This window comes from Pristis pectinata, chromosome 22, assembly GCF_009764475.1.
Source record: "Pristis pectinata isolate sPriPec2 chromosome 22, sPriPec2.1.pri, whole genome shotgun sequence".
NCBI classification, from domain to species: domain Eukaryota; kingdom Metazoa; phylum Chordata; class Chondrichthyes; order Rhinopristiformes; family Pristidae; genus Pristis; species Pristis pectinata.
Genome location: NC_067426.1, coordinates 25,237,059 through 25,253,492, shown reverse-complemented (window position 1 = coordinate 25,253,492; position 16,434 = coordinate 25,237,059). Strand labels below are relative to the sequence as shown.

At 41.7% G+C, this 16,434-nt stretch overlaps 1 protein-coding gene across 1 annotated transcript in view; it reads left to right on the top strand.

The window, feature by feature from the left end:
* LOC127581617 (CUB and sushi domain-containing protein 1-like) overlaps positions 1 to 16,434 on the top strand; it is a 1,418,367-nt gene that overhangs the window by 1,140,868 nt on the left and 261,065 nt on the right.

The following is a 16,434-nucleotide window of genomic DNA, read 5'->3' as shown; positions in this document are numbered from 1 at the left end:
TTAAATGTGTCCCTGGTAAGCAAAGCTTGATCTGGAGGAATTGGGGGAAGAGTCATCTGTTGTCAGCCAAGAGTGGGAGGGTTTGAGGTCTGGGAGGTGAGGAAGGTAAGGAGCTGGAGGTGGGTAGGTTTGGAAGTGATATGCAAACAAGATCAGGACAAGAAGGGTAGATGTTGATGAAGAAAATCAGAGGACAGGAGTTTGGTGTGGAAATGAGGGCCTCCATCATGGAAGAGCTTGATGTGGAGATCAGGACCTCCATTGTGGCCCTTGGCTGATCAGGCATTTGGGGATAGCTTCAGAGGATTGTTAGGGGTAGACTAGTTGGAGTGATGTGGTGGATGGGGGCAGGCAGAGCTTGAAAGGTCAGAGATGAGGACAGGACAGAGCTTACAAGTTCTCAATCCAGTGAAGACCTTATTTTCCCAGGAATGCAGAACAATGGCCACTCCCTGGAAAATTTGGTCTGATTTCACCCCATATGTTCTAAAAGGATCATTGACCAAGAATGATTTCATCCAATATGCAGCTGACATGGAAATCCTGTCAGGAATCTTGACAGGAAGCTCCTGGTTGGATTTCTGCAGCTCAATCCATGGAGAAACTATTTTAAGGCATGTAACCCTGAGAAGAACAATGTTTCACACTTTAATTCCTCAGCCAATTTGTGTTTCTGTACTTAACTTTAATAAACTGTACAATGTCATGTTGTTTTAATGGAATGTGGCACAGTGGGGAAGGATAGGGAAATAGCAGAGAAGGGAGTGATCACAAATTAAGAAGGCAGCCTCTCAACCCTGTGGTAAATCTTTGCAGAAGGTCACCTCCATTTGTTCAGCTGAGGAAGGGCAGAGTGATGCGGCTAATCTTAAAGGCAGTGAGCCAATAAAATAACGATTGAATCTTTGTTTGCTCGTATTGATTCACAGTGCTGGCTAGGTTTTACTGTCACAGGAATTAATTTTCTTTGAACTTAACAAGGTCAAGACTTCAGCTTACTTTTGTAACACCAAGTTAGACTTCTACATGGTGCAACATTTTTATATGAGTGAATTTTATCTCAAACCTAGACTTTGTCTGTGTACCTTTCACACTTAGCAGATTCAGTCTGGCTCTTGTATGCTCCATGAAGTGCCTGCATGTGGAATCTGTGGGGAATGCGCAATGATGTCACATGGCATGCAATGCAGGATTTATGTCTGCGCAAGGGGCTTGTGTCACCGATGTCAAAGCAGACCATGAGAAAGTTGAGACCTGCTTTACCATTAATCAAAGAGGACTCCAACTCTCTTGCCCGACTTCTAGAGACTCCAAAACATCTTGCAGGCAGGTTCTTTACATAGTTTGCCAGATCTTGTTCCTACCCTGTCCACCCTGATCATATGTCTGGCTGAAGTCACCCTTCCCTCCCTTGGACCCAGCCAAATTGTCCCTGCACCTTAGTGTCACAACCCAAATGTATGCCTCAATTTATCAATTCCTGATGTGTCTCAATCAACACGTTGGCAACCGCTCCAACTTGCACTACTAACTCTCCTCCCACCAACAAAGGTCCATTCTTCCCCTCCTACTGCTGTTAGCAATTTACCCAGCTTCCAATGCTTGTTCCATAATGGCAAAGCGAACAGAGCTCAGAGCTAGCAGAGATCTTTACGAGGACAATGTGCTGGAGGCCTGTTTAATGGCCTGCAACGTGTTGGGACCTGTACACTACCCACATTCATTGCCAACATGGCAGTCTTGCATGAATCTGGCATGGGGACACTGTGCAATGTAGTTTTAATGCACTTTGTTGGACACTGGTTTTTGTGCGAGTGTGAAGCTATTTAGGATGTGTTGTGGGCGATAACATCATCGCTAAATATTGCTGAAAAATGATCTTTTGTCGGATGGAATATGAAAAAAATATGGTAGAACAAGTAAACAGGAATCAGGGAATAACTGTTGTTTAATAGTAATTAATTATTACTATTAAATAGTTATTATTATGTTTCATGCATCCAGAATGGAAAGTGGGAGCAGGAGAAAGCGGCTTGGCTATGAGGCCAGTTAAGATTCAAAAGCAATAAACAATGGGCTGGAGGAGCTCAATGGGTCAAGCAGCATCTGTGGTGGTGGATGGGGGGTGGGGAAGGAATAGTCATCATTTCAGGTCGAAACCCTGCATCAGGACTGATTGTTTCTGCAGATTCCAACATCTGCAGCCTCCCGTGTCCCTAGGAATCAATTAGTGATGATCTGCACTTCAATTCCTTTTCCTGCCTTTGCTCCACATGTCTCTTGATACTCTTTCCTTGCAAAAATCCATCAATTCATCTCAAAAGCTTCAACTGCTCCAGCATCTTTTGGAGAGCACACTGCAAAATCCTATTGATAGAGGAAATCATTTATTTCAGCAGAAATAACTTGTAGGTGGAGAACAGTATCAAGGATAGAGTTAGGAACTGAAGAAAAATCAAGGAAGTGTATGGTCTTTGAATTAAATATGAATTGAATTTTGGACCAAGAGGCTCCAACGTTAGTCTTCAGCATTTGTCAGATGGGTAATGATTAAGGTGGTTATACTAGCCACCTGATATCACCATTGATGAATTTATTTTTCTGCATATCAATGACCATAATTTGTATAAGTGTATCCTTTAACATAGTAAATGTTCCAAGCCACCACACTGAAGTGTAGCTGAACAAAATTTAATAACATAACAGCATAAGAATATAATAAATAGGAGCCAGAGTGAGCCATGTTGCCCCTTGAGCCTGCCCTGCCATTGAATAAGAAAATGACCAATCTGATCATGGCCTCAGCTTCACTTCCTGACAATTTCCATAACCCTTCACAACCCCACAGAACAGAAATCTCAGCCCCTGTCCTTGTGAAGTCTGATGGCTGTGTAAAGTTGCTCTGTCCTTTGCTTGTTCCTATAAGGGTCTTCCAAAATCAGCCAACTATGTCTCCTTTCTTAGCTGGAAGAGAGAAAATAAAATCAGCAAAACAGTAATTGCCTTCACAAACTTTTCAGTTTAAAGTTAATTTTGTTCACACAGCATTACAAGAAGGTGGCCATGATATAGAAAAACAATTTTTGTGACCACACATGTGGTCCAAATAATTGAAAGTTTCATACTTGTGCACTTACAAGCCAATTGGTGTTGCAACTGATTTCACATTGAAGTTACCAATTATAGTTTTCTACTTAAATGTTCTGAGTTTCTTGTTTACTGTACATGTTAACTTTGTGTAAGAGGACACCAAGATCTCTCTGTGCAACAGTGCTCTGTCCTCTCTCCTTCTAAACAAAATTCTTTTCTTAATCTTCCTGCTGGAGTAGATAACCTCACATTTCCCCATATTATACACCATCTGACAAATTTTTGTCCACATTCTTAACCTAAGTCTACCCAATTCTAGATGAAGACAGGTTATATCTATCTACAGACTCATTGCATCCTCCTTAACACAGCTTTCCCACCTAGCTTTGTATTATCAGAAAGAGTACATAACAATATTCATAATACCATGAATTCTTACCTTGTGCAGTAAGCTTTTATACAGCATCACATAGAGCCATATGAGGAACATTAGAACGAATAACCCAAAGACTGATCAAAGAAAAGGTTTAAAGGAGGAAGAAAGGGAGAGGGTTCAAGAGATTTGGAAAGGTACTTCCAAAGTTGTTTAGCCATGGCAGCTCAGGGGAAAGATGGAGGGATTAAAATTGAGAATAGCCAGAGATATGTATTTGGAGACCATTGTTTGGTTGAGGTTATATTTGAAAGAGAGCAAAAAAAAGGTCACGGGTGAAATTAAAACCAAGGAAAGATGATTGCTTAATTCAGAGATCAGATAGGACAGAGGTGATGGGATGGCAGGACTTGAGTCAGGATATGGACAGCAGAGTTTTGTGTTAACTCAAGTTTACAGAAGATAGAACAAAGGAGGTTGACCAGGAGTTGTCACATTTTACAGCATTTTACAGTACAATATTGTCTGTTTTTGCTCTGACTTCTTAACCGTTGATGCTTGTTCTAGAGGTAACAAAGATTTGGATGGGAAGTTCAGCAGAAGAGCAGGGGCAGTGGCAGAGTTAGGCTGAGGAGAAAATAAGTGGTCTTAATTGTTCAGGTTAATTGGCCAAACCTAATCTTTGCTGCAAAAGTAACACCAAGCTTCCAAGTAATCTGTTTCAGCCTCGCACATTGCCTGGGAATGGGATGGAGTTGGTTACTAGGGAACAGAGTTCCTGTGGGGACTTAAGACCAGGTCTTTGTCTTCTTAGTACTTAGTGGAAGAAAATTTCTGCACGTCCAATGCGGGATATCAGACTAGTCTGGCACTTTACAGACAGTGGAAGGATGACAGACGTGATGTTCAAGCTGGGTGGTGTTTGCGTAATGATGGACAGCAACCCTATGTTTTCAGGAGATGCTGCTGAGGGGCAACATTTCATGAAAATCGGAGGGGCTGGGATAACTTGTTGGGAACATCAGATGTGGTGCCATTGGAACAAGAGTATCAAGTGTGGATGATTCTGTGGGTAATCTGTAGAAATTGCAGAAGCATGCTGTGATCAACCATGACACCTGGAATGGAGAAGGAATGATAGATTACCACATCAAGCACCTTTGCTTCATCCACCGCAACAGCCAGGACCTCCTGGTGGCCACCCACTTCAACTCCACATTCCCATTCCCATAGTGACATGTCTATCCATGGCCTCCGCTACTGCCACATTGAGGCCAGGTGCAGGTTGGAGGAACAACACCTCATATTCTGCCTTGGGAATCTCCAACCTGATGGCCTCAACATGGATTTCTCTAACTTTCGGTAACCCTACCCCTTCTTTTTCTCCCCCCACCCCCCACACTCCTTTGTCTTCCTTTATTCCTGTGGTTCCCTTCCCCTGCCTTGATGACCTGTCCATCTCCTCCCCTCCCCTCCCCCATCCTTTATTCCATGGTCCACTGCCCTCTCCTACCGGATTCCTTCTTCTTCAGTCCTTTTGCCTCTTCTACCTATTGCCTCTCAGCTTATTACATCTCCTCCCCCTCACCCACCCACTACCTTCCCCCTCTCACCTGGACTCACCTATCCCCTGCCTGCATGTGCTCCTCCCCTCCCCCAACCTTCTTATTCCGTCTTCTGCCCTCTTCCTTTCCAGTCCTGATGAAGGGTCTCGGCCCGAAACGTCGACTGTTTATTTCCCTCCATGGATGCTGCCTGACCTGCTGAGTTCCTCAAGCACTTTTTGTGTATTGATAGAGTTAATCATAATTAATCAGGATGCCATTTGTGACTTTGATGAGTGCAGTTGACGCTCAGTGGCTGAGATGGAAACCTGACTGGAGAGATCCAAACATGGAATTCCAGGAAAGAGGCAGAGGGTTGGACAGTGGCAATACACTCAAGGTCTCTGGAAAGAATAGGGAGGGCAAACATTGGGTGATAGTTAACAAGGAGGTCAAGAGTTTCTTTTCTGAAAAGGGGCAGATTGCAAAAGCTTTGAAGGAAAGAAGGACAGCACCTGAGGAGAGAGAACTGTTTGCAATGTCAGCCAATATGGGAGCTAAGAAGAGAGTTAAGTGATCAGCTGTTTATGGGGAATAAGGTTGTGGGAGCAAGTAGACTTGGAATAGATACAAGGGGAACTAGGAAACAATACCAGGGCATAGAGGGTCAAGGCTAAAATGGGGGTGCCTTTGGGAAAAATTGGAGGCGTAGGCTTGGAGATGTGAGGAAATTTGGCAGTTCCATTTCCTTTCAATGTAATAGAGATGTTGATGAGTTCCTTGCATTTGTTGTTGGAAGTGAGGAAAGAGGATATAAGGAAGCATGTTTGAAGTCGCAAAAAGAATTTGGGATCTATCCATGCATTCCAGAATGCATCAGAATCATGGAGAGTTGGCAGGTGAGACCAGGCCATAAAATACTTTATTTTGTCCTGCAGATCTGTCGAGGTGAAGAGGGATGAGAACCATTTAAGGTTTACTGGAGAGGAAGAGAAAATGTGATGGTTTCAATGGGAACCAGCATGTTCAAAATGATATCTAGGATATGGTTGAATAGATCCATGGTTATAGAAAAGTCATGGTGAATGGAAGTGCAAGTACAGTTGAGATTTTGAGAGTTTTATTTTCAAAGAATAACCTCTTCACACAAAGAATGGATGAAATGATTCATTTTATTGTCTGTTAATATTCTATGATGTACACCAGGAAGGTTGTTCATGGCTCTTGCAACTTGCAGGATAAACGTGATGTGCAGATAAATAATCCTGTGGAGGATAATACTGAAATTGGTCCTCTGAATGGGATTAATTAGAGCACTTTTCTGTTCGCACATGTGCATTAGCAGTCTCTGTAGGCTTAGTGCAGTGAAAATTCATTAAAAATTTAATGAGAAACATACAAATGACTCAACGGCCATGCTTAGAAGCAGCTTGCAAATCCTGATGCAGACATAGTTAAACTCTTTTCGACAAGTGCTGTGTTTTGCAAAGCTGAGAAGTAGATTTAGTTGAAAATAATAATAGCAGAATGCCTCCAAGATACAATTGGGAATGAGATCATTAGGTGGGTTGCTGATATACAAATATGTTTTTTCCCAGATTTAAAATATTTTCTATTTTCCTCCTTTATGTTAATCAGCCAAAGAAAATAGGGTCCATGTCCCAGCCAGACGGTTAAATAATACACCACTGAGAAGGCTACTGAAAAGATTTTGAGGCCACCTACTAACTAATTTCCATCCACAGGCCTGCTGTAACCTCTGAAATGGGCTTTAGCCAATCAGTTCCTCAAACCCATTTGCCAACTTTAACCATAACCTTTGTAACCCTTAAAATAAAAAAAATAAGCTAGTCACTCTGGCTTGGATTGAAAGAGCCTGCAGAATCATTGGATACAAAATTGGCTAACAAGAAATAAAGTGCTTTCTGGACTGGAGGACATTATAGAATGGATTCTCGCAGGGATTGACATTAGGGCCAAGGCTTTCTGTGATGTATAATAATGATTTGGACGAGGATGCAATTTCCATTATTTGCAGATGACACAAAGCTTAGAGGTGGAGTGTACTGCAAGCAAGATAGTAAGAGACTTCAAGATGCAGATAGAATGGTGAAATAGGTGGATGAGTGGCAAATGAAATAATGTAATATTTTCAGAGGAAATATGAAAAGAGGCAATTTAAACGTAAGGGCACAATTCTAGAATGGGTACAAAAGTAGAGTGATCTGGCAGGGGGGGGGGGGGGTGGTTTGGAATAAAAGCATAGTTATTTGAAGCTGGCAGGCAGAATGAGAAAATGGTTAAAAGCACTCAAGACCCTGGGTCTTATAAATAGAGACATAGAATGCAAGAGCAAGAAAGTCATGATGAACCTTTATCAAACTTCTGCAACTGGAGTATTGTGTCCACTTCAGGGTGCCCCTCTCAAAGAAAGGCATAAAGACTTTGGGAATGCAGGAGAGATGTCCAAAAATTATTTCTAGGGATGAGGGATTTCGGTTATGCAAGCTCTGAAATGGGCTAAAGCCAATCAGTCCCTCAAACCCATTTGCCAAACCTTTGTTATCCTTAAAATAAAAATATAAGCTGGTCATTCTGGCTTGAAGCTTTGGATTGAAAGAGCCTGCTGAATCATTGGATACAAAATATAGAGGTCATAAGCAGAGCTGACAGAGCTGTTTAATATTATGAAGGGTATAGGCTGGGCAGACAAAGGGAAACTGTTCCCATTGATGGAAGAATCAAGAGTTCAGGGACATAGTCACAAATCACTGAAAACCAACGTGCAGATGCAGCAAGCAACTCAGATGGCAAGTTGCACACTGGCCTGTATTAAAGAGAATGTGTGTACAGGAGGAAAGGTGACACTGAAATTATGTTAAGTTCTTACTGGCCTGGAGTGTCGTAATTTTGGTTTCCTTGCCTAAAAAAGGGATACAGTTGTCACAGAGGGAGTGTAGCAAATATTCAATAGATTTGGTCTATGAGGAGAGATTGAGTCACCTCAGTCCGTATTCTCTAGAGTTTCGAAGAATGGGTGTAGATTTGACTGAAACTTACAAAATTCTTACAGGGTTCGACAGGCTGCATGCAGGCTGAAGAGTCTAGAACCAAGGATCACAGTCTCAGAATAAGGGGTAGGCCCTTGAGGACTGAAATGAGGAGAAATTTCATCAGGTGGTGTATCTTTGGAATTCTGTGGATACATATTCATTGAGTTCATTCAAAATAAAGATTGATAATTTTTGGATAATAACATAATCAGAGAATATGGACATAGTGGAGGAAAGTGGCATTGGAGTGTATCAGCCATGAGCTTGATCAATGGTGGAGCAAGCTCAAAGGGCCAAATGGCCTACTCCTGCACCTATTTCTAACATTCTCATAGAATGAAAGTGATTGGCAGAAGAACCAGAAGTGACGTGAGGAAAACCGTTTTTTTTAAACACTGAGTGTTTAAATGCACAGTCCAGGAAATAATAGAAGCAGATTCAACTATTGTTACTCAAAAAGGAAATGTGTAAGTACTTGAAAGAAGAGAGTTTGTCGGACCATGGAGAGAGCGTGGGGTTTCAGACTTGATGTACCGAATAGCACCTTTCCACACAGCAACCATTCTGTGATTCTGTGAAAAACTATCAATCGGAATTTGAACTCTTTGGCCCAACTTGCATCTCCTCTTGAGTAAGGAAATTCCTGTTTTCCATTGTTCTTCTCACCAAAGTATGCACCCTCTTGTTCTGGATTCCAAGATCAATGGAAGTACATAGAACAGTGAACAGCCTTTCAGCCCACAATGTCTGTGCTGACTGTGATGCTAATTTAAATGAGTCCTATCTGCCTGCACGTGGTCTATATCCCACCATCCTTTGCCTGTTCATGTGTCTGCCCAAATACTTCTTAAATGTTGTAATCACATCAGCTTCTACCACCTCTGGCAGTGTGTTCCAGGCACCTACCACTTTCTGTGTAAAAGAAAAATTGTCTCACAAATCTCCTTTAAACTTTTTGTCCCTCACCTGAAATCTATGCCCTCTAGTGTTTGACATTTCCTGGGATAAAGACTCTCACCATCTACCCTATCTATGCCTCTCATAATCATATACACTTCTAACACCAAACTGCAACCTCTTGTTCTGGATTCCAAGATCAAAGTAAATAGTTTATTTTGTATCAGCTACTCAGAATCAATTTATCAGTTTAAATACCAAGGCAAACTAAAGCCATTTTACACATATTTTAATGTGATAGCAACACTTGCCAGTGGAGGTCCTGCCCCTCATGATTTTAGACTGGCCATTTCCATGTGTACAGTGCTAAATGCTAATGGCATTTTTTCGATGTAATTAACAGACGTGATCATGCCGTCAACATTCATGATGCTCATCTCTGCCTTACTGACAGAAATTTGAGGGAAAAAGTACAAGGTCTGACATTTGCTTAAAACTGGTAAAACAAGGAGAAAACCTCATTGTGAGTCAGAAAGGAGATGTGAATGAAAGAAGCCCCACCAGAACATCAATGTGTAGCTGTCTGCATTTGTTTTCATTGCTGTGCAAGGTCGTTACATCATTGCTGGGTCCAGATAATGCACATAACAGATATGCTGTGATCTCTGCCTGAATAATGGGGCCACTTGCAGCAAAGGGCTCGATATGTGAGGACCGTCACAGGAGATAGAGGTATAGCCACACACAAATGGGTAGATGATTTCCTAATCCCACCACAGTTACCTTCATTTTCTTGGCAGCCTTTTAGGCCTCTGTAAAAATGAAAAATGCTCAAGATGTTCAGCAAATCAGGAAGCATCTGCAGAGAGAGAAAAGGTATGTTCCATTTGGATTTTCTGCTGCTGTACTGTGGCTGCCACAGAGGAAATTCTTTAAGCTGATAATCCCCTTCTCAAGATCCCTACTCGCACACATGTGGGAGCTGTGCTCTCTGCGGGCAGTTACCATTGATAAAAATGCAGATTGAGTTTTAAAGAGAAAAGCATCAGAATGATATTTCAATTTTCCCAATTTGGTGAGTTGTTGGGGGTCACCTGATTGTTAATGCAAAAATACAACAGCCCTTCATTGCACCAAATACGGGAGAACTCCAATTTCTAGATCCATCTGTAGAATGCACTTGTTACAATATTTACCTGTGGTTTAAGCAAATTGTTGTCAGACAAACAACAGGTATTACTGGAGATCTGTTGATAATCCCATCACTCCTAAAATAAAATCACTGCAAGACAAATTTTGCAAAGTTTCCTCATAACAGGTATCACATTGGTGAGTCTGTAATCTACAACTTTTGAAGGCAGAATGTCCATCTTGAGAAACAATGCCCAGAACTGAATTCAGTGCTCCGGATGGGTTTGGACCAAACTCCCATGCAACCTAAACATGAGTTGTATTCCAGTCCCTTTGAGATGAAAACTGACATTCCATTGTGCCTTATTGATTACTTTTCCCAATTTACATGTTGTTGAGTAAAGCTGATGGGGAGAAACTGAAATATTCAAACCAACAACTCCTTTAATTTTCCAAATGGCCCACAGGGAAGTAAATGAAAATAGAAGGAAAAAACTACAGATGCTGACAATTTGAAATAAACAACAGAACATGCTGGAAGCACTCAGCAGGTCAGGAGAATTTGTGTCACAGAGTTGTGCAGCATAAAAATAGGCCCTTCGGCCCACTGCATCTGTGCCAACTATCACGTCTGTCTGTAGTACTCCCACTGGCCTGCATTAATTCCATTTCCTTCTGTGCCTTGCTCATTCGAGTCCCTGTCCAGATGTCTTTTAATTGTTGTTACTGTTCCTGCCTTCACCTCCTCCTCTGGCAGCTCATTCCAGATACCAACTGCTCTTTGTGTGAAGACGTTTACCCCTCAGATCCCCTTTGAACCTCCTCGCTCTCACCTTCAACCTGTCATCTTTTAGCCTCCTTTGCCCCAGGGAAAACAGACTCAGCCTATCCAATCTCTCGTTATATCTCAAGCCCTCCAATCCAGGCAACATCTTTGTGAATATTTTCTGTGTACTCTCTTGCTTGATCACATTTCTTCTGTAATGTGGCGAGCAGAACTGTACACAATATTCCAATGCAGCCCAAATAACGTTTTGTGTAACTTTATCATAACATTCCAACTCTTGTACTCAGTACCTCAGCCGATGAAAGCAATCGTGCTGTATGTCTTCTTTGCCATCCTGTCTATCTGTGTTGCCACTTTCAGGGAACCATGTACTTGTACCCCTTGGTCGCTCTGTTCAACAACATTCCCCAGGGCCCCGCCATTCACTGTGTATGTCCTGGCCTGGTTTAACTTTGCAAAATGTGTCACTTCACACTTGTCTGAGTTAAATTCCATTTGCCATTCTTTTGCCACTTTCCCGTTTGATCAATATCCTGTTGTACTCTTAGACAATCTTCTTCACTGTCCACTATACAATCAATTTTGGTGTCATCTGCAGACTTGCTCATCATGCCACCTACATTCTCATCCAAATTATTCACGTAAATGACAAACAACAGAGCACCCAGCACCGATCTCTGTGGCACACCACTGATCACAGGCCTCCGGTCAGTAAAACAGCCCTCCTCTACAACCCCTTGCCTCTTAGTACCAAGCCCATTTTGTATCAAATTGGCTAGCTCACCCTGGATCCCATGTCTTTTAACCTTCTGGACTAGTCGACCATGTTGCACCTTGTGAAAGGCCTTGCTAACATCCATGTAGACAATATCTACTACCCTGCTCTGTTAATCCTCTTGGTGACTCACCTCTTCAAAAAAAACTCAGGTAAATTTATGAGACAAGATTTCCCACAGACAAAGCCATGCTGGCTATCCCTAATCAGTCCTTGCCTTTCCAAATGCATATAAATTCTGTCTCTCAGAATCCCTTCTCATAACTTTGGCGCCACCAATGTAAGGCTAACTGGCCTGTAGCTTCCTGGCTTATCCCTGCTACCCTTCTTGAATAAAGATACAACATTAGCTTCCAGCCTTGCAGTACCTCACCTGTGAGTAATGATGTCACAAAAATATCTGCCAGTACCCCAGCAATCTCCTCCCTTGCTTCCCATAACATCCTAGGATACACCTTGTCAGGCCCCGAGCATTTATCCATTGTTATGCATTTCAGGACCTCCATTACATCCTCCTTGGTAATGTTAATATGCTCCAGGATATCACTGTTTCCTCCCCTGAACTCACAAGCCTCCATGTCCTTCTCCACAGTAAATACAGATAAGAAGTATTCATTTAAGGACGGAGTTCCTTACAGAAATATAGTTAATGTTTCAGGTCGAGCTGATAAAGGATTTTCAACCTGAAATGTTAACTCAGTTTCTCTTTCTAAAGATGCTGAATGTTTCCAACATTTTTTAATTTTGTTTACAGTGCAGTGAAAGTTATAGGTCTGGAGAGGTGGAGGTGCACATCATGCACTTTTCCCTCAGTGAGCATGGATAACACACTCAGTTCACCATACTACATATTTCTTGGCCAGGTGCATTAAGCCAGTGTACATAGGGAAAATGCTAGACCGGCAATCTTTGAGCACCCACCTCACCACCCCCCTCGCCCTTTTATCAGCTGCTTGGCACAGAAGTGACAACATCCCTGCAGACTTTGAGCTGTGAAGTGGTATATAGCAGAGGGAGGTCTAAAATAAATCAGACTCAAATTGAAGGATTATTGAATTAATCCTCACAGATGATTTCTGCTTTGAATATGTTTGAGAGTATCAGAGGAAAGATGAAAAATATGAAATGGATTTGGAATTCTAAAAATGTATTGAAGTCTCTTAACATTTCAGTTTGACTGACAGCCATGGGAGCCTGGCACTTAGATAGAAAACTGGCTACTGGAGGTTGTAGTGACCCCATTAGATGATAGAATGCTAGCCCATGCCTTTGAGACCACATCTCTTTTGTGCCAGTTCCCATAGCCCTCAATTCCCCAGTCTTTCCAAAATGTGTCTACTTCCTCATTAAGTGCCCCCAATGTTCCAATCTTCACTGGGATAGAGAATTCAAATTAAATATAGAAGGGGCATTGACATCAGTCATTTGCTTCCTCAGTGGGAGAATATCAAGACGCTTTGTCACAACTACTATGGAGCACCCCTCTCGGAATCCGACTGAACCAGTTCCCTCAGGGAAAGAAGGAAGTTAAAAATAACTAAGAAAAACATCCAGACAAGTCTATTTCACTCATTTAAAATTTGTGAACTTCAATTCTGATAGCTAAGTATTTTTCCAAGTCAAATCATTTTTACATCAAAAGCAGCATGGTGAGGAAACATTTAGCACCATTGAGATAAAGGAAAATTTTAAGGAAGTTATAAAAAGAATAGTAACATTGGTAAGTTGGTTTATTATTGTCACATGTACCGAAGTACAGTGAAAAACTTGTTTTGCATGCTATCCATACAGATCATTCCATTGCAACAGTGCATTGAAGTGGTACAAGGGAAAACAGTAACAGAATGCAGAATAAAATGTTACAGTTGCAGAGAAGGTGCAGTGCAGGTAGACCATAAGGTGCAAGGCCATAATGAGATAGGTTGTGAGGTCAAGAGTCCATCTTTTCATACAGGGGAACAATTCAGTAGTCTGAAAACCAGTGGGATAGAAGCTGTCTTGAGCCTGGTGGTATGTGCTTTCAGGCTTTTGAATCTTCTGCTCAATGGGAGGGGTGAGAAGAGAGACTGTCCGGGGTGAATGGGGTCTTTGATTATGCTGGCTGCTTTACTGAGGCAGCGAGAATGTGGACAGAGTCCTTGGAGTGGAGGCTGGTTTCAGTGATGTGCTGAGCTGTGTCCACAACTCTCTGCAGTTTCTTGCGGTCACGGGCAGAGAAATTGCCTTTCCAAGCCGTGATGCATTCAGATGCGATGCTTTCTATGGAGCATGGATAAAAATTGGTGACAGTCAAAGGGGATATGCCAAATTTCTTTAAAGGTGCTTGTGAGCTTTCTTGGCTGTGGTATCTATGTGGTTAGACCAGGACAGGCTATTGGTGATGTTCACTCCTAGGAACTTGAAGCTCTCAACCCTCTCAATCTCAGCACCATTGATGAAAACAGGAGTGTGTGCACCGCACCCCCCTTCCTGAATTCAATGACCAGCTCTTACGTTTTGCTGACATTGAGGGAAAGGTTGTTGTCATACCATGTCACCAGTAGAAGAGCACCTCACAAAAGATGAATATTGCTTTTGTTTTAATGTTTCATTGATAAAACATGCAACATCACAGTCACCAAATCTGACTACAATTGGCACCCAGCCGAAGAACAGACATTATGATATCTAAACAAAAGCTGGGTTAAAGGGGCATAACATAAAAGGTGAGAGAAATAGAGGAAGAGAGAAGGTTAGGAAGGGAATTCCTGTGCCAAGGAACTAAATATAGCTGGCATGGCTGTATGTTATTACTTTCAATGCAAAATATTAACTACTAGGATCAGGACACTTTCTTGCATTGTCTTAATGGTTTTTAGTTTAATTGCCTGCTGACACATGATTCTTTTCACATAATAAAGGCCAATCACTACCACTGCTGACAGCGTCTGTAATCCAGTCTTTCTTTTCCATTATTTCTCTGTACCCAATGTGACTTTGAACTCACCCTCTCTAATGTTCATTTCTTTCTCACCCCTTATGCTGTTTATTTTACATTCCTGAAATCTGATTGAGGAGATTCCCGGTTTCTTGTTCTTTTCATTCAAGGTCCAGATGCCCTTTCTCACTCTCAGCTCACACTTTCTGCAACTTGCCATGTAAAATACATAAAACCCTCAAAACAGAAGAGCAAGTCCTGCAGTTAGATACCTTTCCACAGCGAATATATGGCCTATTGTGTTTTATGTTAGAGATGCAGTGAGTCACAGTAACGAAAACTCAATAAAGTGATGTGGAAAAATAGAATAGAGATGAGGTGATAAATCAGAGGAGCTAATTTGCTTTTTTTTAAATTCAGCTTGAGGAAAAGCATGCTTTCTCAGAATTGCTGTAAGCAACAGACAAGTTCTGCAAATAGTTATCTTTCAGATGTGAAAAAGGAGCTTGTTAAAAGTAATAGTCCAGATACAGGTGCTGACATTAGTAGCTTTCTGCTTGGTTGTGTTTAACACCATTCCCAGGTGGGAGCAAGGATTTGACAGGAGAGCTCCACTTTTTCTGTGTTTGACGGAAGTGTGGCAAAGGATAGAAAAAAATACGTTTGGATGAATGGTCCTCTATGTGGTGATTTGCAAGTAACACCAGGTCTGATCACATGTTAGGAAGTTGTGGGCATGCTATGTTGGCACCGGAAGCGTGGTGACACTTGCGGGCTGCCCCCAGAACACTCTATGCAAAAGATGCATTTCACTGTGTGTTTCAATGTACCTGCGACTAATAAAGAGATCTTATCTTTTCTTCATACTCACCTCCACCCCAGCATTTCCAATGAAGTTGCACTAATCTTTTGCAAACCCACATGTCACAATGAGTTCCAGTTCTCACTGCTGTAGCCATCCATCAAAGTGAACCATCCACAAGGGCTGCACAGTGGCATAGCTAGTAGAGCTGCCACCTCACAATTCCAATGCCTCGGATTCAATCTAGTTCTCGGTAGATGTTGGTTCAGTTTTCATGTTATCTGTGTGAGCCAGTGGGTTTCCTCTAGGACCTCCAGTTTCCTCCTATATCCCAAATATGTGCAAATTGGGGAGTTAATTTGCCATTATAAATTGCACCAAATGCGTGATTGGGAGAAGCTGGGAGAGAGTTAAATGGAATGTGGGGAGAATATAATGGAATTAGTTAGGATTAGGATTATGTAAATGGCTGTTTGACAGTCAGCAAGGACTTGATGGACCACATGGCCTGTTTCCATGCACCATGAATCTATGATAAATGGTGACTAGGTCTCAGATAGCAGATCACCCTGATGGTCCAAAGGCCTTTAGACCTCTTTCTAAACATCTCTAATAATTGGAGCCATTTAAAAACAGTTGAAATAAACTGTTATATCTATATAATATTGATATAAATGTTTATATCTATTATATACATATAAACATTTTCTAAAACATTAAAAGATAAATTACTTTGAACACATTTGAATTATAGAAATTAATTATGAAAACACTAAGATTGAATAAAATAAAAATAAAATAAAGAAAGAACAAAAAATAAACCCTATATTTTTTCATCCAGGTTTGCGACTGCTTGCAAATGTTAGTGTAAAGCTGAGAGTGTAGATATGAGGAGTACCTCGCCCCTCAGCTCAGCATGTCTGAGCTCTGGTCCTGGATACAGCTCTGGTCCTGGATACAGCACTGATCCCAACAGCAGAACGGGAGGTCTGATGCACCAACATTTGATCTCCAGCACATTCCTGAAATGCACATTATATTGCTCGGCTGCAGAAGTTAGCCAGG